General features: G+C 45.3%; 1 protein-coding gene across 1 annotated transcript in view; it reads right to left on the bottom strand.

Moving 5' to 3' along the window:
- C9orf72 (C9orf72-SMCR8 complex subunit) overlaps positions 1-4,703 on the bottom strand; it is a 112,897-nt gene extending 108,194 nt beyond the window's left edge. The window contains exon 1 of the mRNA XM_068271373.1: positions 4,490-4,703. The gene's annotated coding sequence lies outside the window, so the exon portion shown is untranslated. The remainder of the gene's footprint in view (positions 1-4,489) is intronic.
- Positions 4,704-23,133: the final 18,430 nt, after the last annotated feature.

The raw sequence follows: 23,133 nt of genomic DNA on the forward strand, positions 1-23,133 counted from the left end.
TACAGGAAAAGTGGGCGGAGCATAACACAGCCAATCAAATTTCAGCCATTCAGTTTTAATGGGAAAATATAAACTGCAGCCATTCATAGACTGTTAATCGCAGGGTTCTCAAACTTGGCACACTTGGTCATTGGGTGACTGGGATTAATATTCAGTGGGTGGTGTATATACACACAAATAAAAAAATGAATTTATTCAAGAGTAAAATGAGCCATAGATTACTTTTCTCCCATGTTGCTGTCATTTACAGTAGGTAGTAGAAATCTGACAGAATCGATAGGTCTTGAACTAGCCCATCTCCTCATGGGGAGTTCTCAGAGTTTTCTTTATTTTCAAAAGAATTTAGTGAATGGCAGTTTCTCTTTCCAACTGCTAACAAATTGTGCAGTGAGCAGGGAGGCTGGCCAGCATCACTGTATAAATCCTTTTCAGTGAGTGGCTTTATAAACAATAAAGGCCCTGCTGAGAATCCCCCATGAAGGGATGGACCAGTCCAAAACCTGTCAGTTCTGTCAGATTTCTACTACCTACTATAAGTGACAACAACATAGGAGAAACGAAACGTAATTTGTGGCTCATTTTACTCTGGAAAAGATGTACTTCTTATTTGTACGTGTTTACATGTATTTTAAATTTTACCATTTTTCGCGATAGTGGTCCTTTAACATACTTGAAAAATATTTGTAGCGATTGTGTTTACAGTTGCCTACTGACTAAAGACTGTCTGTATTTCTGTGGAGCGAGGCAACTGGCAACATCCATTCATTTCTTAAACAAAATCTGTTGCGAGCTACTAGTCACCTTGACAAAGCTGCCTTTGTAACAAGGACCTTAGCACATTTTCATACAAATGGCAACTACTTTACACTCTCTTACACAGAGATTCTTTGGTCTAAAAATCCACAACAAACAAGTACTCCATTCTATTATGCATGACCACCCATTGGCTTTGACAAAAATTACTTCACACAAATTAATTAAAGGCCAACTTAAATAAAATAAGGCAGATTCTCAAGGTGATCATAAACTTATTGCTGTTTCCCGTTGATATCCAACACATTCAAGCACTGTGAAATTGATGCCTATGGATTTTTGGTCAATTGTGCCAGAAGGAAGATATCGATCGGTCAGCGTTGGGTCAGGAGCTCGGCAGTAGCGGCATTCGTTTATGAGATGACCAACGTGAATTGTTGGCAGCAGAGCTTACACTCACCTATCAATCCCCACTGGGTGTTCCTCGCTGTCTTCTCTCTTGGGCACCTTTGTCATGTGAAAAATGCTAATGTAAGGTACATGCTATGTAGTAGTGCCTCTAGTGTTTATCATCACGTGACACAGACGCCCTGGGAGAGAAGACACAGGAGTGCTCAGCAGTGGAGAGAAGACACTGATGGATAGGCGAGTATGAGTTCTGCTGCCTACACTCTGCATGCCCCTGGTGAAGGGGATGGGAAGACATAGATGAGGGAGACCTGGGGGGCTCAAAAGGCAATGAGTGGCTCCACAGATATTCAACAGATTTTATACTGTGCTTTGTGTGTAGAAGGATTCGGTCCACTTCAGGGGGGATGTATCTTGTAGAATTTGGTGGCCATCTATTAGTGTATGACCACCTTCAGGGCCCATTCACACTAAAGCGTTTTGCCACAATTTCTGCAAAACCGCTCAAACGCTAGCGCTTTTAAAAAGTGCTAGTGTAATAAAACCCTATGGGCCGGTTCTTACTTGGGCGATTTGCGCTAATCGCCGCAAATCGCCCAAAAACGCGAAACGCGAACGCGTCGCCTGCACGATTTTCAGGCGATTGCGTTTCAGTGCTATAGACGCGGTAAACGCGATCGCGGAAAAATCACTGCAGTGTTCAGTGAAATCGCGGAAAAATCACTCCTGCAAAACGCCAGCAAAAATCGCCAGAGTTTTGTAAACGCAAGTGTGAATGGGCCCTAACAGTAATCCAGTGTACAAGTAAATATCACCTTTATTAGGGTCAAATATGCGGGGAACTGCAGTTTAACTTGCATTTTCTGGATTCAGCTGCTGGACAGGTGAGCCAGGCATGACAAAATGACACACAAAGAAGTAAGAATGATAAGAATCCAGACTACACTTCCCAGAATCCTTGCCTTCAAGTAGAAACTGTCTATATGAGGAACTGGGACTTTGTAGATCACCAGAAGACTGTTTGTGCAATACTTCAAGTGTGTTAACTGCAGAGTTAGGCCTGGGACCCACTAGCATCCCTTTTTTAAGCACTTATGATTTTAAAAGCTCTTGCTAATGTAATGCTATGGGTGATTTTTTTTTCTTTAATCACATACCTCAAGTGGGATAACACCCATAGCATTACAGTAGCAAGAGCTTTTTAAATCGTAAGAGCTTAGAAAAGTGCTGCTAGTAGGTTCCGGGCCTCACACAAAGGGGTTTTCAATTTGAAAATTTTGGAATTTACTCTGACAAACACTGCCTTCAGGATTTGCCTTGATAAATGTTTTTTGCTTAGTCAAGCTTGAAGGCATGGGTATACATTTGCTTCATAGAACAGACTACATATCTTTGAATGGAGACTAGAGCCCAGTGCACACACACAAGTACAGTCTACAGCAGAAAGGGGGAAGGGGGGGGGGGGGGACAACATGCAGCATCTGGCTGTCGGGTTCTCAAGGGGGACAATGTGCACAGGGGCCGATAGGGAGGAGTGGTGTCACAGGGTGGGGACCAACTGGGCCGGTGGTACTGGCAAAGAAGCGTCGGGTAGTGACGGTAGTCCAGAAGGGAGATCTGGGGGTCTCCTCTGGCATCTCACAGTATTACAGAGTGATGGAGTGCCAGTGGGGAGTGACGGGGCAGATGATCGCGATGGTTATCAGTGCTGCAGAGTGAGTAATGACGGGGAAACATGTGTTTGGCTAAGCTGCCAGGAGGACCGCTACAGCGGGAGCGGGGCAGAACAGTGGGTAGCAATGAACAGCAGTGGTAGTCCATTAGGGAGCATCAGCCAGGAAATGATTCTCCAAGCAAGGTAAAGAAGAAAGAAGACAAACGTAAGAAATAAAAATGACATAAAAAAAAACAAACGTTTATTTTGCGTTTAATAAAGCTGAAGTATACTTTTTACACTAAATAGGTATAGGGTCAAAAGTGACCTATACATATTTACCTAGTAGGGGGCTGAAATCTGGGGGTTTCCTTAGCACCCCTACCTCCTCCTGGGTCCCAGAGGAGGGAAGAGCCCCTTGTCCATGATATGGTAGTTTAGAGGTGATGTGTGCTTTAAATTAGCATAGACCATATTTGAGAAAAGTATATACATTTGAAAGTTTAGCGGTCTGCATAAAATAGCCTGTTCTTCTGCCCACCACTATGTGAAAGTATTGCTAATAGACTACCTGTTTATGTTAATAAAACTAAAACTATAAGCATACGAAAGGAATACGAAATGCCAAATTACACAGCAAGCATGAAACCAAGAGAACACAAACCACATGGGAATTAAAACTGTCATAATTTAGAATAATGCAATAGCTTCTCATTTTGGAGATAGGTTGAGGTGAGTATAGTTGACCTACTGGGAAACCTCATAGGGAATCCGCTGCTGCTTGATTTGTCCAATGAAAAATTCTCTGCAGCCAGTTTTTACACACAAAATAAGAGAGTTTAAATGTGACTAACATGTGAAACCTTGTAAATCATTGCTTGTACACATTTAATTAATAAGTACCTTAACAGCCTGTTTCCACTAGGGTGCTGCATCCGTTTCAAAATCGGACATGGCCCCAGTGTTGTTGCAAGTCGCAACCGAATTTCTGTAGCAATGCCACGCACAGCTATAGGGATTCAAAGGCGTGCTGTGGTAAACGTCAGCATGGGGTCTGAATTACACTGGCATGCGATGTGGACAGCAAAATAGGATGAAAGATTGACAATACGCAGCAATTTCCCTTTTGAATTACATAAAGGTAAATGGTGCAAATTCTGCACTAGTGGACATGAATTTTCAGGGAACACACCTCTAGCTGCTGATAGGAGGCTGTAGAGAAGGTGGGATGCGCAATCTTGCAGCTGGCAATAGAGTTCCTGCCAGGGCTGGACATAGAGAGCAATGTTGTCTGAGTGAGAAACCTTGTGAGGAGAGGTGAGATGTGCCAGACTGAGGCATCCACACTAGCCATGCTTGGGCTTGTAGTACATCTGAGGGTGGGGGCTGCATCAGGAGGCAGGCTGGCTTATGTAGTACACTGAGAGACATGCTGGGTCATGTTGTGCACCAGGAGTTATGCTGGGTCATGAAGTGCACTAAGAGGCATGCATGATTTTGAAGTACACCAAGAGACATGCTGAGTCTTGTAGTACACCCAATATACATACTGGATAATGTAGCAAACCAAAAGACATACTGGGCCGTGTAATATATACACATCAGCATAACAACAAAACACCCCATCAGAATAAAAAGCAATTTAACTGATAGGCAATAAGTACTATCGCTTACCTATCCAGTTCTGGACAGTTAGCATAAAGGGAATATTGTCGATAATAATTTTTGATCATAAAGAGAATAAACACTTCGTAGAGATTCTCATGTTGACTTCCCCTGTCTCTGAAGCTGAAGATTGCCTCACTTCCTCCCTTCCTTTTTTCCTTGAGCAGATCAGTGACTCTGCCCGCCCCTCTCCCTGAGCAGCAATCTCTACACACTGTGTTCACGGAGCATAGGTAGCAGCAGGCATACGTCATTGAGAAGAGCCGGAAGCTGTCGTTCTAGCAGAGAGACTGCTGCTGCTGCCAATATTAAGTGCTGATACAGTCTCTACTCTATTCAGGATTAGCCGAGGTGTGCTGTACCTGCTTCCTCCTACTCTGGCTGCAATTATATTTTATCAGCAGGACGAGTAAACTTGACTGCGGAGCAGAGACGCTGAAGTTGAGATAGTAAAGCTGTTATCCATTCCAACTATACAATTGTTTTCTCCCCTTCACTCTGTTGCTTAACATACGCACATAACACTTGACAGCAGCCTTTATAGAGTTGTTTGCTACAGCACACAAAGTAAAAAGATGAGAACAATGCAAGAAGTGGATGTGCTTTATACACAGCCACCTGTGTAAAGGCGGCCATACACTTGTTATAGATTTGCTGCAGAAGTGCAGATTCGACTATCAGATAGATTTCTGTCAGATACCTGTCAAGTTGAAGCTGATGTGTGCTACACACTAGGAACATATTTTCAATAGATTTCAGAATGAAATCTATTGGGAAATTGATCTAAATGCATTATTAGATCATTATGGGCTTGATTCACTAACCAGCGCTAAGCCGGTTAGTGAGCCTTAACACTTTGTGGGCACAAACCAGGGTGCTAGGGGCTTCCTTCACTAAAGGGGCCCATACACCTAACGATTTTCCAGCAGATATACCGCAGATTTGATCACTGTGATTAAATCTGCTATGAAATCGTTGCGCAAACGCTGACAGAACGATCAATTTCCGTCCGAAATCAATCGATCTGTCCGTGCGGAAGATTTTGCTCGATCGCCGGTGGGTCGGGAGTGCATTGATAGCGGCTTTCGAATGCCCAACGCTAGCTGCAATACATTACCTGTTCTGCCGGCACGTATCCCCAGTCTCCGCTGTCTTCTTCTCTGCGCTGGGCTCCGGGTCTGGCTGGCTTCACTGAACTTCCTGTCCCGGCAGGAAGTTTAAACAGTAGAGCGCCCTCTACTGTTTAAACTTCCCCCGGGCAGGAAGTTCAGTGAAGCTGGAGCCCGGAGCGGAGAAGAGACAGCGGAGACCAGGGGGACTCGCGCCAGCGAGATCAGGTAATGTATGCAGGGGGGGGGGGGAGGCGGCTTCATGAACTGTTTCATGCTGAAATCGATTCACAATCTATGCAGTAAAGGCAGCCATACGATCCCTCTCTGATCAGATTCGATTAGAGAGGGATCTATCTGTTGGTCAATCTGATGGCAAATCGACCAGTGCATGGCTACTTTAAAGGGACATTTAAGCCAGAAAAAAAAAATGAGTTTTACTCACCTGGGGCTTCTACCAGCCCCCTGCAGCAGTCCTGTGCCCTCGCAGCCACTCACTAATCCTCTGGTCCCCTGCTGCCAGCTAGTTTCGTTTTTGCCGACAGGCCCGTCAGGACTGGCCACGCGTAGCTTTTTCCGCATTCCCGACTGTAATTAGTGCTATCGCGGGCCGCAACGCGTACAAAAATACGCGTTGCCGCATATCTATGCGTTCGTAATGCGGCAACGCGTATTTTTGTACGCGTTGCGGTCCGCAATAGCGCTAATTACAGTCGGGAATGCGGAAAAAAGCTACGCGTGGCCAGTCCTGACGGGCCTGTTGGCAGAAACAAAACTAGCTGGCAGCAGGGGACCAGAGGATTAGTGAGTGGCTGCGAGGGCACAGGACTGCTGCAGGGGCTGGTAGAAGCCCCAGTTGAGTAAAACTCATTTTTTTTTCTGGCTTAAGGTTCACTTTAAGACAAATTCACTAAGACAAATAGCATGCCTTATTAGAGTTAAAGGGCCTTAACAAGTAAATTTTTACGCTTTATGGGTGTAATGCATAACATCTTACGCATTACACCCGTAACGTGTAAAAATGAACTTGTTGATGTCTGCAATAGCTTCCTGCACCAGCAGGGATGCGTAAAAACGTACACATGGCGGCCGGCCGACTCCCAGTCGGCAAAAACGAAACTAGCTGGCAGCGGGGGACCAGTGGAGCCATGAGTGACTGCGAGGGCACAGGATGGCTGCAGGGGGCTGGTAGATGCCCCAGGTAAGTAAAACTCATGTTTTTTTTTTACAGTTAAAGAAAACCTGAACTGAAAATTAAAAAGTCAAAATAAGCATACACAAGTCATACTTACCTTCCATGTAGTCTACTCCTCAGTGTCTTTCTCCTGTCACGCGTTCTGTTTGTTCACTGTGATCAAGGGAATTCTCCGTCCTCCATTTTGAAAATGGCCATTACCCATAACAGCTTCCTGGTCAGCACACAGTTAAACTGTAACATCGCCCACTTGAGCCATAGGGAAACCTGGACATTACCTGGTACATCAGTTTTCCTTTCAGCTATAACTGACAGCAACTGATATTTTATTGACAGCAACTGATATATTTCAGATCTGACAAAATATTGTCAGAACTGAAAGGGATTATTGTCAGAAGAAAATGGTGAGCTTCTGAGAGGAACTGATGGCAAGGTAACTATGTAATGTTCATTTGAAGTTACCTCATGTGTTTATTTTAAATATTTTTACTCAGTACAGGTTCTCTTTAAGGTTCCCTTTATAAACATTCGCTATTTTGTGTGCCTGCAGCTCAACCATCCCCTCATTATTGTTAATCCTAGGAATATATGCACTTTTCCTTTGTCCTTTTAATGCCCTTGCCAACCACTTTCCACTTTTATTTGCATTTTCAAACCATTTAGCAGAATAAATTCAATTTTTTTCCCTCAGTCTACTCTCTAGTACCTGCCGATTTGATCCTTGCCCTGTTCAAACTAATGCTTTCTGATCTAATGAACCATTATGTTCTAATTCCAATTTTCCTATTTCTGATAATAATTCTGTAATTTTACCATTATATTCTTCCTTTTTTTTCTGGCTCCCAAGGAAATAAGGACCCTCCTCACCACCGGAATCAAGCCCTATGCCTAGTACACACCATACAATTTTCTGATAGATTTTCTGTTATGCTGGGCATAGACGATACGTTTATGTGCCGGAATCGAGCCGCTGGCTCGATGCCGCGCGTCCCCGCGGGCGCTTCTTATCAGCCGCTCGTTTTTTTTTCTATTGTCCGCCCGCGGGGATCAAGCGCAGAATCGATCCGCCGTGGTGATCGGACACGTTGGATATTATCAATCGAGCCATCAGCGGCTCGATTGGTAACAAGAAACGTACCGTCTATGCCCAGCATTAGATTATTAAAGTACTGGTAGATACTGGTCATTATCTCTGGTGCATTGTCTTGCATTGGTTATCTCCTGCTGAGTAGAATAATGCCTAATTGCTAGGCAGATAGATGGTTAGATAGATAATTTCCAACATGTAGGAAATTATCTATCTGGCAGATAAATCTAACAGAAAATTGTATAGTGTGTACCTAGCATAAGATCCAATGAAACTCTATGGGCCATCGATCTGATGCAAGCAGCAGATCGACCTAGATTTTCCATCCTGTCAGATAGATCAAATCAATCGAAATCAGCCACAAATTGATTGATCGATAGATTTGATAGAATTGATTTCTGATCGATTCCATAGAATCGATCAATGGCTGAAATCGACCAGTGTATTGGCCACTTAAGTGTGTAAAGGTATCCATACCCTAGCGATGATGTGAAAATTCGACCAAGAGACAAATCTCTCTCTCTGATCGAATCTGATTAGAGAGAGATCTGTCCCAAATACTGCAGGCTGATTCAATTTCAGCATGAAATCTCTATGGAATCGGTCACATTTGCTGCGGCCCCCTTATTCTATAAATGTAGCCGTGTGTGCATTTACCTGTCCTATGTCGCCCACCGCACAGTGTCCATCCGTCCTCGGAATTGCCCGCTCTTCCATTAGCACTATACTTGCCGCCAGTGTTTAACATGCAGCGCATGTGTGACATCACACACCACACCGGCGGCATGTAAACTGCTAATGGAAGAGCTGGGGATTATGGGTCGACACAGGGCAGGTAATTATTTATTTATTATTTATTTATATTTATTGTATTTATAAAGCGCCAACATATTACGCAGCGCTGAACATTAATTTAGGTTACAGACAATATTTAGGGGTGACATACAGCAATATGACAATACAGGAATACAAGAAAGACCAGATCACACAGCACAGTATGAGTACCAGGTAATGCTTAGTCAGTCACTGGATGGAGCATGGAGATTAGGCAAGTTAGGTTCACTCAGATGCATAGCATGGGTGCACAGTAATGGAGGTGCATGATCAGGTAGGACACAAAAGGAGGAGGACCCTGCCCAAAGGCTTACAATCTAGAGGGAGAGGAAAGGACACGAATGATAGGGGACCAGAGTTCAGCTGTAGGTTTAGAGCACTTGTGAGGGGTAGTAGGCCAGAGTGAAAAGGTGAGTTTTGAGGGCTTTCTTGAAGATGTTGAAGGAGGGGGCTGCCCTAATGGGTGGAGGTAGGGAGTTCCATAGTGTTGGAGCAGCTCTTGAGAAGTCCTGGAGGCGTGCATGGGACTGGGTGATGCGGGGGGCGGTTAGGCGAAGTTCATTGGAAGAGCGGAGTGAGCGGCTAGGTGTGTACCTCTGAGGTAATGTAAAAATGCACACACGGGGGGCACATTTATACACTGTGGAGCAGTGACGAGGGTTTCGTTGCACTATTCCCATTATCGCCACAATGGCCTGACATCTTGCAGCATGTCCAGTACATGCATGCGACCAATTTCAGCCCAAAATTGGTCGCATTGTCGATTGGGCATGCTCTTGGCACTACTGGTTTTCATCCAATTCAATAATATGGATTATCGAATCGTATGGTTGATCAAGAGATGTATGGCCACCTTAAGGCCTTTCTTCCATGGATAGTTGAACTGTGTGCTCAGCAAGCAGTTAATAGGCAGCAGCAAGCAGTTCTAAGGGCCTGTTTCCACCACACACAGATTGGATGCAGAATGGATGCAGAAAAACTGTCTCAATGAATGCCTATGGAAAAATCTGCGTCAGAAAAATTGCGTTTAGTGGAAACAGGCCCATAGACATTCATTGGAGTCAGTTTTTCTGCATCCATTCTGCATCCAATCTGTGTGTAGTGGAAACAGGCTCTAAGAGTTTGAGAGGCATTTCACTGCCTATCAACTGTCAGTTGAAAGAGGCCTAAGTTGTGCTCGTGGAGGGAAGAGCCCCCTTGAACCAAAACATGCACTTTTTTTTTCAGTCCGATTGAATGATCGATAATTTCCAGCATGTCCAGCAAATTGATCCATTTGTTGATCAGAAGTAGATTGGACATGGCGGAAATTATTGATCAATCTGAGGGAAAAATTGCATTGTGTGTGTATACAGCATACAGGTGCCCATTAATTATTTAAAACTGGCAGAGATCGATGCTGCAACAGGGCTTTTCGATCAATTTGTGGAGGGATTGATTGAAAGGACTGTTATGGCATGCTGGAAAGATCTCACTTGAAAGGGCTCAATCGGGTAAATGGCAGAAAAGACATTTGATTTCCAGACAAATGGTGTTCCCCCGGCGGTTCTCCTGCCCAAGTGTACTGTGTTCTCCCCTGATCTGTGGTGAGTGTTGCCCATGCTCACTTGCCCTTCTGGAGCACTCCTGTATGCTACGTCTTTTTCCTTTGCCACCTGGGATGCCTGTACCATGTGACACCGCCACATGTAAGTGACATCAGTACATCAGTACATGCAGTGGGGTCACGGGGTACAGGGCCCCTGCCTGCTATGAAAAAAGATGTGGGACATAAGAGGAGGTGCGCTGCACTGGCATGACAGGTCAGCCTTGCGACCCTCAACATGGTGGTACACATAGATGGTGAGGGAGACCAGGGGGCATAGGTAGCTATAGATTCAAATCTGTTTCCTGTGTGGATTTTCTAGTGTTTTGTTTTTTTTTCTCATCACTTGGCTAGGTTCACCCTCAGGCCGGATGCACAACAGTGGGTTCACAGCGTATCCTGTGCTGATATGCTGCACCCAGTTGCTGCTTCAGGTGAATTAGTCACCCTACTCACCGTTGTGCATCTGGCCCACCAGTGCTGCCATTTGAGTCCTTCATGCTGCTGACACCTCTGTTGATCTCAGGAACAAGCAGCGGTAAGTTCAGAGCCATGGCAGAAACATTGCAAACCAATTATCATTGGTTTGCAATGGTTCTGCCGAGACTTCAGTACCAGTGCTTGTCCCCACAGCCATCAGTGCGCATGAAGGATCCAAATGGTGACCAAAGACACAAGAGACAAGTAAGTAGACCTGGAACAGAGGAGGAAACCAGCCTAGTGGGATTGGACACTGTCACAGCACCGCGGGAGGAACATCACCCGGTGGGCAGGGAAAGTGGGGAGAACAATGCTCTTGCCCTTCATTTGGTTGGAGTGATCCGCCAGGACGGTGGTCAAGAGGAGTCGGTGGCTGCCGTACACATGCTTGGCAGTGGCGGTTGTTATCGACCACCGTGGACAAGTATCATCCAGCATGTGTAGGGAGCTCAAGCCCACCCATGCTAGATCCCAAGTAAAAAGGATAAGCCATATACCGGCTGTATTCTGTGCCCAAGTCTCCTGCGCCGATTCCTCTCGTACGCATATAAAGATCCAATCCAGACTTAACCAATCATATGAGAACACTTCTCCAAAATCCCATTTTTATTCAGCGGTTGTACAACATACAGGACCCACACAACGTTTCGGGCCACACACCCTTTGTCAAATGCTTGGCCAGCTGGTGCACATTTCAAACATATATACTGTAGATCTCAGTGAAACAGAAACACCCACATTAGCAATCGGTGGGCACAAACTTTAATTCACATATAAACCCTTACAATAGAAAACAGCACAGCAAATCTCATCACAAGAAACATCTAAAGGCGTGTACACACGACCCGTAGTTTGAAAAAATCTGGCGTGTGTCCTCGCCTTAAGACCAAAATCCTCATTAAGGACATTCGGTGACTGCGTCCCCAGCCTGTCCATCCACCAGGCCACTCGTCTAAGCAGTGAGATTCTGTGATCCCTACATTTCTGGCAAGATCTCTTAATGGTATGGGCACAACCGATCTGGAGTGATGAACGTTAGGGGCATTTATAATCTGGGAACCATTAATTATTTTGTGAAATTCCTCTCTTACGGAAGAGAGATTTTTCTGAAATTTAATTTCCCAGCAATGAATACAATCATTGTGCATACTTGGGCATTGCTGTTTAGATCTGATCACTGGAGTACTAAACCATCAATACCACGGTACTCCAGTAACCTGCTAAGTGAGATGGTCAGCTGTATCATTGCAGCAGAATCAAGATGGAATACTTGCCTCACTCTATTTGCCATGAACAGATTGTTGTAGATCTGGATGAGTGCTGTTTTGCAGCTGTGCTTTTTAAAGGCCGATAGAGATGTGTCCGGAAAACCTGGCTACACGTTGGACATATACAGACATTTTAATAACTTGCTCCAGGAATGGAGGCTGGAAAGTGTAAGCTGGCAACAGTGTCTAGGTCCAAGAAGAGTTTTTTTTTTCGATTTGGGGCTACGAGGAAATTTGTGATATTCACTTCAGTTGTCAATGATTGTAAAGGGAACAGAGCAGCATTTAGCCCCCATTGCATCTCAATAGCACATTACAAATGCATGATAACAATGTGGCTCATTAAAGTGGACCTGAACTTTTCTAAAGGACAGAAGGAAAGCATAGAGAAATACACTCTGTATGTATTTAGAGAGTGTAGCCTAGTTCCCTCTTATCTGTGACTAATCACAACTAAAATGTGATCTCTCACCTGTGCCAACTGGCTACCTCAGCTCAGAAGAGCAGTTAGTTTGTAAACACAGGATGTTAACTCTCTGTCTGCTTCCATGAAAGCAGGAAGTAGACACACTGCAGATTTATTGCAGGATTTGTATCAGTTGTAACAAAGAAATGTTTTTCCTTTAAGATTATTATGTTGTTGTTTCTTTTAGTTTCAAAATATTTTATTAGGCACAAAGTGCATTTTTTCAAATAGTAACGTACAAACAGTGAAAGTTTGAGGCTGAACCTGACATCCATAGAAATATAAACAGAATAACATAGAATTGTAGTGATACAGTTGTTCATATGACAAATAATACAAAAGTCTTCAGTATCATACGGAATGATAAAGGGCGGGTACCAGTAAGACCTGAAAGAAGTAGAGGAGGTTTGGGAGTAGGGTTATCTTGAGACTAGTGATCCTGTCCGCCCAGGAATATGATAGTCACTCCACGACTTGAGTAGGGTGATAAGGTCCCTATACAAGGCTACGTAATTTCATCGATACAGCTGCTTATAGTCATTAGTGAGTTTTACCCCTAAATATTATTATTATTATTATTTATTGTATTTATAAAGCGCCAACATATTACGCAGCGCTGGACAATAAATATATACAATGATACAAGGATGACATACATAGGGTTATACACATAGAACAAAGTTATACATACAAATTGTACAAAATACATGATCATGCAATATGGGCTGGTTAGGTAGGCCCAGTAATACAAGTACAGGCTGTCATAGGACAGGAGCACATGATCCTGTAGATTACACTAGGGAGTGGAGGACCCTGCCAGGGGCTTACAATCTAAAGGGAGGGGTGGAAACACTAGGGGGGGCTGTTAAATATTCCTTAGAGAGTTACTGTGTGGTAGGAGGTGGGTAGGCCATCATAAAGAGGTGGGTTTTGAGGGCTTGCTTGAATGTGTTGAAAGAGGGAGCAAGTCTGATGGGTGGTGGAAGGGCATTCCAGAGGGTGGGGGCAGCTCTTGAGAAATCCTGGAGGCGGGCATGGGAGTGTGAAATGCGCGGGGTGGTGAGGCGAAGGTCGTTGGAGGAACGGAGGGGGCGACCTGGTGTATACTTGTGAACAAGCTGCGAGATGTAGGTAGGGCATGTTTTGTGCACAGATTTATACGCCAGGCATAGAATCTTGAAACTTATCCTGAGACGGATAGGGAGCCAGTGCAGGGATTCACAAAGGGGAGATGTGGATGCAGAGCGGTGCGAAGAATGGATGAGTCTTGCAGCCGCGTTCATCACTGATTGAAGGGGGGCAGTGCGTTTCAGGGGGAGGCCAGAAAGGAGTGAGTTACAGTAATCAAGGCGGGAGATGATGAGGGCATGGATGAACAGTTTGGTCGTGTCCGGGGTTAAGAATGGGCGGATCTTGGAGATATTACGGAGGTGGAAATTGCAGGCTCTTGTGATGTTTTGGATGTGTGGGATGAAGGAGAGGTCAGAGTCCAAGGTGACACCCAGGCAGCGGGCCTGGGAGGTAGGGAGAATGGTTGTGTTGTCGATTGTGAGGTGGAAACCTGGGATGGGTGCAGCAGCATGGGGTGGAAGGATCAGGAGCTCAGTTTTGTCTAGGTTAAGCTTTAGGAACCTAGCTGACATCCAGGAGGAAATTGCTGAGAGACACGAGGAGACCTTGTTTATGGTGGTGGCTGAGAGATCGGGGGTATGGAGGTAAATCTGAGTGTCATCTGCATAAAGGTGGTAATTGAAGCCCAGGGAGGAGATAAGCTTGCCAATTGAGGAAGTGTATATGGAGAAAAGAAGGGGGCCTAGAACAGAGCCCTGGGGGACCCCAACTGAGAGGGGGGCAGGAGTTGAGGAGGAGCCATTGAAGGAAGTGGTGAAGGAGCGATTGGATAGGTAGGAGGAGATCCAGGCCAAGGCAAGCCCATGGATGCCCATGGACTGTAGTGATTGGAGGAGGAGGGAGTGGTCAACAGTGTCAAATGCTGCAGAGAGGTCAAGGAGGAGCAGGATGGAATAACTGCCTTTGGCCTTGGCAAGGGTAAGGTCGTTGACCACCTTGGCGAGGGCTGTTTCAGTTGAGTGCGCAGGTCGGAATCCAGACTGTAGGGGGTCAAGTAGGGCATTGGTGTTGATGTATTGGGTAATGCGCTGGTGGACTAGGCGTTCGAGGAGTTTAGAAGCATAGGGAAGGAGGGAGATTGGGCGGTAGTTTGAGGGTAGGGATGGGTCGAGTGAGGGTTTTTTCAGCAGGGGAAGCACAGTGGCCTGTTTGAATGCTTTGGGGAAGATGCCTGTGGAAAGGGAGTGAGCCCTGAATACAGTGAGCCCTGAATTGAAACTTATGGGTAGAGGATATATGTGCTCCCTTGGCTTTGCTATAGTTACAAAACATAGCCCGTGATTTATTGTAGTTTAGTTGAAGGCCGGATAGGTTTTCAAATTTCTTTAGAGCTATCATAAGGTTGGGTATGGAGACATGGGGGTTTGCGAGGGTCAGAATGATGTCGTCAGCAAAGAGGCTAACTTTGAACTCATTGCCCACCATATATCTTTGTATATCTCTATTGAGGCGTAAATGTGAGGCCAGAGGTTCAATTATAATGGTAAAAATTGTGGGGAACAATGGGCATCCATGCCTCTTGCCTCTACAGATTCTGATAGATTGGTTGGGAGTTTTAGTTTAGATTGTGGATTAGAGTAACTATGATTTAGCCAGTTCATATACGTGCATGAGATGCCCAGGTGCGTCAAAACTCTATACGTATATTGCCATGATATCGTATCGAATGCTTTTTCTATAGCCAATGTAAGAGTCATATGGGATTCTTTTGTTTTATTGGCATGCAATATTATGGTAATATTTTTCCTTACATTGTCAGCGGCTTGCCTAAGTGGCACAAAGCCTACTTGGTCAAAGTCAACTACAGCCGGCAAAATGTTATTGATTCTCTGGGCTAGTATTTCTGTAAAGAGTTTATAGTCTATATTGAGAAGGGATATAGGCCTGTAATGTTTAGGGTGAAGATGATCTCTGGGCTGATGCACACCAAGAGCATTTCTGAGTATTTTTAAAAACGCTTGCGAGCTTAAAGGGGAACTGAAGAGAGAGGTATATGGAGGCTGTCATGTTTATTTCCTTTTAAGCAATACCAGTTGCCTGGCAGCCCTGCTGATCTATTTCTCTGCAGTAGTATCTGATTAAAACCAGAAACAAGCATGCAGCTAGTCTTGTCAGATCAGACTTATAAGTCTGAAACACCTGATCTGCTGCATGCTTGTTCAGGGGCTATGGCGAATAGTATTAGAGGCAGAGGATCAGCAGGGCTGCCAGGCAACTGGTATTGTCTAAAAGGAAATAAACATGACAGCCTCCATATACCTCTATCTTCAGTTCCCCTTTAAAACCTCTTGGCTAATGTATTGCAATGGGATGGTGCACACCAGAGCGGGTCGTTTTTTCCCCCCAAACACCAGCTCTAGTCCTGCAGCATTTTTGCTGATTTCTGAGGCGATTCTGCCTCAATGTTAAGTATAGGAAAGTGGAAAACTGCTCTGAAAAACGCTAGATCAAAGCATTTTTTCAAGCGTTTTTGTTACAGTAGCTGTTCAGTTACAGCTGTGCTATAACAAAATATAAAAAACGCTACACAAAAACGCTCCAAAAACGCTAGGCATGTTTAGAAAATCGCTCCAGACATGCCTAGAATCGATCTGAGAACCACTTTAAAACCCACTAGTGTTTGCGGATACGCTAGCAGTTTTTGGTGTGCACTGGCCCTCTTTTTATGGTTCGGGTATAATGGTAAATGTGCTTCCAGGAATTCTGATTGGAAAAGGTTATATGAACGTAAGTAGTTGTGTGTTGCTTATCTTTTAGAGCAGAGAGGAAGTTCTGAATGGGGGGCTTCCTTACAGTCACTGTGCTTCATTACATTACATTCACACCTTGCCTCTGGATAAGGGCAGATGAAAGAGGAGTGCGGAACATGGCAGCTCCTGCTGCTATTAGAAACAGCACAAACTGCCGAAAAATGCTGCTTGGGTCCCTTGAGGCAGGGACACACTTGACAGTTTTCGTGCGCGTTTTCTGCACAGAAAAACTGAGAACTCCTGTTAATCAATGGGCTAGTTCACACTTAAAGAGACTCTGTAACTTAGAAAAGATCCCCTGGGGGGTACTGACCTTGGGTGGGGGAATCCTCCGGATCCTAATGAGGCTTCCCACGCTGTCCTGCGTCCCACGGGGGTCTCGCTGCAGCCCTCTGAACAGCCGGCGACAGGCCCGACTGTAATTTCAATATTTACCTTTGCTGGCTCCAGAGGGGGCGCTGTGGCTGCTTTAGGCTTGGAAATAGACGGAAATACCCGATCTCCGTCGGGTCCGCTCTACTGCGCAGGCGCCAGAGACTTGCGCCTGCGCAGTAGAGCGGACCCGACGGCGATCGGGTATTTCCGCCTACTTCGGAGCCGACAGCCGTCAGAGCGCCTGCGCAGGAGCCAGGAAGGTAAATATTACGTCACGGCTGTACGGAGGGCTGCAGCGAGACCCCCGTGGGACAGAGGACGGCGTGGGAAGCCTCATCAGGATCCTGAGGCTTCCCCCACCCGAGGTGAATACCCCCCAGGGGACGTTTTGCCGTTACAGTTCCTCTTTAATGTGTTTTTCATGCGCAGAAAAAAAAAATTATGTTCTGCATCACGATTGTGAATTACTCCATCAGATTCGCACCATCTAAAATGCTTTTATTAGGCAATCTTCTTAAAAGTTACAGCATATTAAAAGTCCACATGTGGGTGTGCACCATAGGATGACAAGTCATCCTATGGTGCACACCCACATGTGGACTTTTAATATGCTGTAACTTTTAAGAAGATTGCCTAATAAAAGCATTTTAGATGGTGCGAATCTGATGGAGTAATTGACAGAACACATGTGACTCCAGAGGTGACTGCAGCACATCAACTGCAGTTACAATTACGCTATAAATACTGCATCATGATTGTGGACATTTTGACAGTTTTCTGTATCAATGACTTTAGGTGCTGTGAACAGTGGCGGCTCCAGGAATTTTTTTTAGGGGGTGCTATGCAGGTGCTGGACCAATTTCCGGGGGAGCTGACGACCTGCGGCGCGCAAAGCGCGCCGCGCCAAAAATGGGTGTGGCTACAACCTGCGGCGCGCAAAGCGCGCCGCGTCGAAAAAATGGGCGTGGTCATGACCGGATGAGGGCGGGGCTAACTGTAATTTAAAGTGAACCCAGGGTGAGAGTGATATGGTGGCTGCCATATTTATTTCCTTTTAAACAATACTAGTTGCCTGGCAGCCCTGCTGATCTATTTGGCTGTAGTAGTGAACTGAATTACACCAGAAACAAGCCATGCAGCTAATCTTGTCAGTTCTGACAATATTGTCAGAAACCCCTGACCTGCTGCATGCTTGTTCAGGGTCTATGGTTGAAAGAATAAGAGGCAGAGGACCAGCACGGCAGCCAGGCAACTGGTATTGCTTAAAGGGAGATAAATATGGCAGCCTCAATATTATTCTCACCTCGGGTTCCCTTTAAAAGTGCAACGCAAAGACAGAGGGCCCAAGTTTTGGTGACCCTTTTCCCAGAAAATTCACATAATTGTGCAGGTTTTCTCAAGAAAATACACGTAATGTGAGCAGGTTTTCTCAAGAAAATACACGTAATGTGAGCAGGTTTTCTCAAGAAAATACACGTAATGTGAGCAGATTTTAACAAAAAACACGTCCAATGACCCCAATATGCACAATCGTTATCAGACATGGCCCCAATATGCACAATCGTTATCAGACATGGCCCCAATATGCACAATCGTTATCAGACATGGCCCCAATATGCACAATCGTTATCAGACATGGCCCCAATATGCACAATCGTTATCAGACATGGCCCCAATATACACAATCGTTATCAGACATGGCCCCAATATGCACAATCGTTATCAGACATGGCCCCAATATGCACAATCGTTATTAGACATGGCCCCAATATGCACAATCGTTATCAGACATGGCCCCAATATGCACAATCGTTATCAGATATGGCCCCAATATGCACAATCGTTATCAGATATGGCCCCAATATGCACAATCGTTATCAGATATGGCCCCAATATGCACAATCGTTATCAGATATGGCCCCAATATGCACAATCGGTAGCAGATATGGTCCCAATATGCACAATCGGTAGCAGATATGGTCCCAATATGCACAATCGGTAGCAGATATGGTCCCAATATGCACAATCGGTGGCAGATATGGTCCCAATATGCACAATCGGTGGCAGATATGGTCCCAATATGCACAATCGGTGGCAGATATGGTCCCAATATGCACAATCGGTAGCAGATATGGCCCCAATATGCACAATCGGTAGCAGATAAGACCCCAATATGCACAATCGGTAGCAGAAATGACCCCAATATGCACAATCGGTAGCAGATATGACCCCAATATGCACAATCGGTAGCAGATATGACCCCAATATGCACAATCGGTAGCAGATATGACCCCAATATGCACAATCGGTAGCAGATATGACCCCAATATGCACAATCGGTAGCAGATATGACCCCAATATGCACAATCGGTAGCAGATATGACCCCAATATGCACAATCGGTAGCAGATATGACCCCAATATGCACAATCGGTAGCAGATATGACCCCAATATGCACAATCGGTAGCAGATATGACCCCAATATGCACAATCGGTAGCAGATATGACCCCCAATATGCACAATCGGTAGCAGAAATGACCCCAATATGCACAATCGGTAGCAGAAATGACCCCAATATGCACAATCGGTAGCAGAAATGACCCCAATATGCACAATCGGTAGCAGAAATGACCCCAATATGCACAATCGGTAGCAGATATCGCCCCAATATGCACAATCCGTAGCAGAAATGACCCCAATATGCACAATCCGCATCACCTGAAAAAGAAAAGAAAAACCCATTTACTCACCTACAGCCAGAAGACCTTCTTTCCCGACCTCCTGTCCCGAGTCCCGACCTCATTGTGGCGCGCAGCGCCCGCGCGCCCACGATCGTCTTCCTTCCCGACGTCACCACGAGACTTCCTGCCTGCATGCAGAGAGCAGGGCTACGGGAAAATGGCCGCCCGAAGTCTGCAGAACAGGGCTCCGGGCGGCCATCTTACCGTAGCCCTGCCTGCTGCTCCGTGCTGCCGCTGTGTGAACTGACTTGGCGTCTTTTAGACGCCTGAAGTCAGTTCACTCCAGGGGGTGCTTTGGGGGTGCTTGGACAATTCTAGGGGGTGCTCGAGCACCCCCAAGCACCCCCCTGGCGCCGCCCCTGGCTGTGAAAAAACTTTTTCTGCATAGAAACACACTTGGTGTGCAGAAAACGTACGCAGAAAAACACGCACAGAAAACTGAAAGACAAGTGTGTTCCCTGCCTTAATGTTGTGGCTGATTGGTGGAACATGGGAACAGCACTTCTTTTTTGGGTTATAATGTTGTGCTTCAGGGCCTGTTTCCACAAGGGCTTAATCTGGTTTGAATCTTCAGTGTTTTCTGCAGGCAAGTTGGGCGGGGAAATGCTGCCTATTCCTGTTATGGCTTGCCGTCCGAATCGCACTCTGCAGTTTCTGAAAGCACGCACCTATGCACGGCTAAGCGTTTTACACTGAGGTTTCAGAGCAGCACGAGTATAGCCGAAAGCTTGCTTACTTTTGCTTACTCTTAGGCTAGCTACACACCAGGACGTTGCGTTTAGGGGACGTTATAGGGCAAATAACGTGCCCCTAACGCAACGCCTGGTGCTCTCTGGTGTGGACGTTAGAGTGAGCCGCGTTGTGCAGCTCACTCTGGCGTCTGTGATGCCGTGATGCGACATCACGTGGTCCCGCCCGGCCAATCGCCGCACAGAGCGGCCGCTGCAGGAAGTAAACACTGCACGTCACTGAGTGCAGTGAATATTAATTAGCCATGTGCCCGGCCGCTCTCCCCTCCTCCCCAACATGACTGAGCATGTGCAAACAGTCTAACGCGGCTTAGCCGCGGAGAACGCACAGCATGCAGCACTTTGCTGCGTTACAATGTAACGCAACGTGGGCAGTGTGAACAGCCCACTTGTGTTACATTGCTGTGCGTTGGAGGAGCGTTACAGGCTGCACTAACGTGCGCCTGTAACATCCCTCTGTGCAAGAAGCCTTATTCTTTTAAAGTGGAATGAAACCCAGCATTTCTTCTTTGCTCTAATAGATTATTTACAGCATATTATATACAACCAGCATTTTTGTTTTTTTACTAGAACAGCATTTAAAGGGTTACACACAGGACTAAAGGTGGCCACTAATGATCCAATCTTTTTCATCCAATTTTACCAAATCTATGTAGTATAAAGCTGGCCACTAACGGTCCAATTTCTAGCGAAAAATCGTTCGAGCAATCAGAAATTCTGATCGGACGAAAAATCGTTCACTACACCATCAACTAACCAATCAAACGATTTTTCGCTAGAAATTGGACAGTTAGTGGCCAGCTTAAGAGTAAAATGAGTGAATAAATTGAATGGATAATTTGGGCAGTTCCCTTATATTACATAGAAATGGTAAAAAAAGATGAAAAAGATTGGATCATAAAGCTGGTCACTAACGGACCAATTTCTAGTGAAAAATCGTTCGAGCGATCAGAAATTCTGATCGGATTGGTTGTAAATAATCTCCATTGGTGGACACAATCGATTATGAACGAGTGAAAAAATGTCACCCAAATGAATTTTCGTCGAACAAAAATTTGGATTCTCTTGGTGGTCGTGATAGATAGGAAGCAATGATTGGTTAGTTGATGGTGTAGTGAACGATTTTTCGTCCGATCAGAATTTCTGATCGCTCGAACGATTTTTCGCTAGAAATTGGACCGTTAGTGGCCAGCTAGTGACCACCATTAGAATTTCCCTGCCAGCAAGGCTGGACGCATCCTAAGTGCAGATAATGTTATCTTGTATTTAATTGTATCAAGTGAGATATGTAAATAAACACTTCTCTGACACTGCAGGCCCTGCTGAACAAAGTTAGACAATCAGAAAGCATTTCTGCTTATGTTAGAACATGAATAAAGCTGTTATAAATAAAATGCAAAGTCAGCTCTCAGAGAAAAAAAAGTGTACTTTGGGAATGTATAATTTCTAAATGAATAGTAATTCTTATGCACAAATGCAAATATGATAACCAGATGGCATATAAAAAGTAGGAAAACGTGTTTTTATTGAATATTATGTCAGGGTTTTATACAGCTTTAAGTTAACCAATAAATGGTATCATCCTGACTCAAAACTTCTTGTTTTTACTGATGGTTAACACGGTACAATACTCTATTTTATCTTTTAGATGCAATCATAGAATTTCCCATAACTATGTCCTGAAGTGAGATATTCCACATTCCACTAGATTCCTTGGCTTTAGCCGTAGACCCCGAACAAGCATGCAGCTTATCACGTGTTTCTGACATTATTGTCAGGTCTGACTGGATTAGCTGCATGCGTGTTTCTTGTGTTATTCAGACACTACTGCAGCCAAATAGATCAGCAGGACTGTTAAAAATAAAATAAATAAAGCATCCTCCATATTCCTCTCACTTCAGTTGTCTGTTAAAGTACATTACTTTAGCATAGGGTTTGCCTTTTTGCTTCTTAGTGTAAAGGTTGCTTGGCCAAGAGTGTCATTTTGAAGGGCATATTTAGGATGAAGTTAAAGAGACACTGAAGCGAGAATAAATCTCGCTTCAGAGCTTATATTCAGCAGGGGCATGTGTGCCCCTGCTAAAACGCCGCTATCTCGCGGCTAAACGGGGGTCCCTTACCTCCCAAATCCCCCCCTGCAAAATCCACTACCAACTTGGTCATAGATTTTGCTGCTCTTTAGGCAGGGCTAATGGCTGCAGCCCTGCCTCTCAGCTCCGTCTATCAGCGGTGCATCGCCGCCTCTCCCCCTTCCCTCTCAGCGAAGGAAGACTGAGAGGGGCGGGGGAGAGGCGGAGATACGCGCTGACAGACGTGCGTGGAGGCACGGCTGCGGCCATTAGCCCTGCCTCACCAGGAAGAGATCCCCGGGCACCACGGAGGGGATTTGGGAGGTAAGGGACCCCCGTTTAGCCACGGGATGGCGGCGTTTTAGCAGGGACACACATGCCCCTGCTGAATATAAGCTCTGAAGCGAGATTTATTCTCGCTTCAGAGTCTCTTTAAAGGCAGAGGTGTAAATCTAGCCATGTACTGGTGCTATCAATTACACTAGTTGCTTAAAGCTGTAGTATAAATAACGTAATTAATACAATTGCTTATTTTTTTACAGTATTCATTAATAAATTATTTACTCAGAGTTGTCTGTTGTAAAATCTTTCCTTACCCCTATTCACATTCTGAAACAGGGGTCGAGTGGGGTATGGACGCGGGTGGATGACGTCCACCTGCTTTTTCCAGAGGGTGGACGCCGTCCACTCTGGCATGTGTGGAGGGGAGCAGCGCAGAGAAGGATAGCTTTGGAGACAGCGGGGAAGGGTGGACGTCTCCCCCCCCCCCTTCCCTCACCTTGGGGCTCCCCTTCCTGCATCTCCCCTCTGATG

This window comes from Hyperolius riggenbachi, chromosome 1 (assembly GCF_040937935.1).
Source record: "Hyperolius riggenbachi isolate aHypRig1 chromosome 1, aHypRig1.pri, whole genome shotgun sequence".
Taxonomy (NCBI): domain Eukaryota; kingdom Metazoa; phylum Chordata; class Amphibia; order Anura; family Hyperoliidae; genus Hyperolius; species Hyperolius riggenbachi.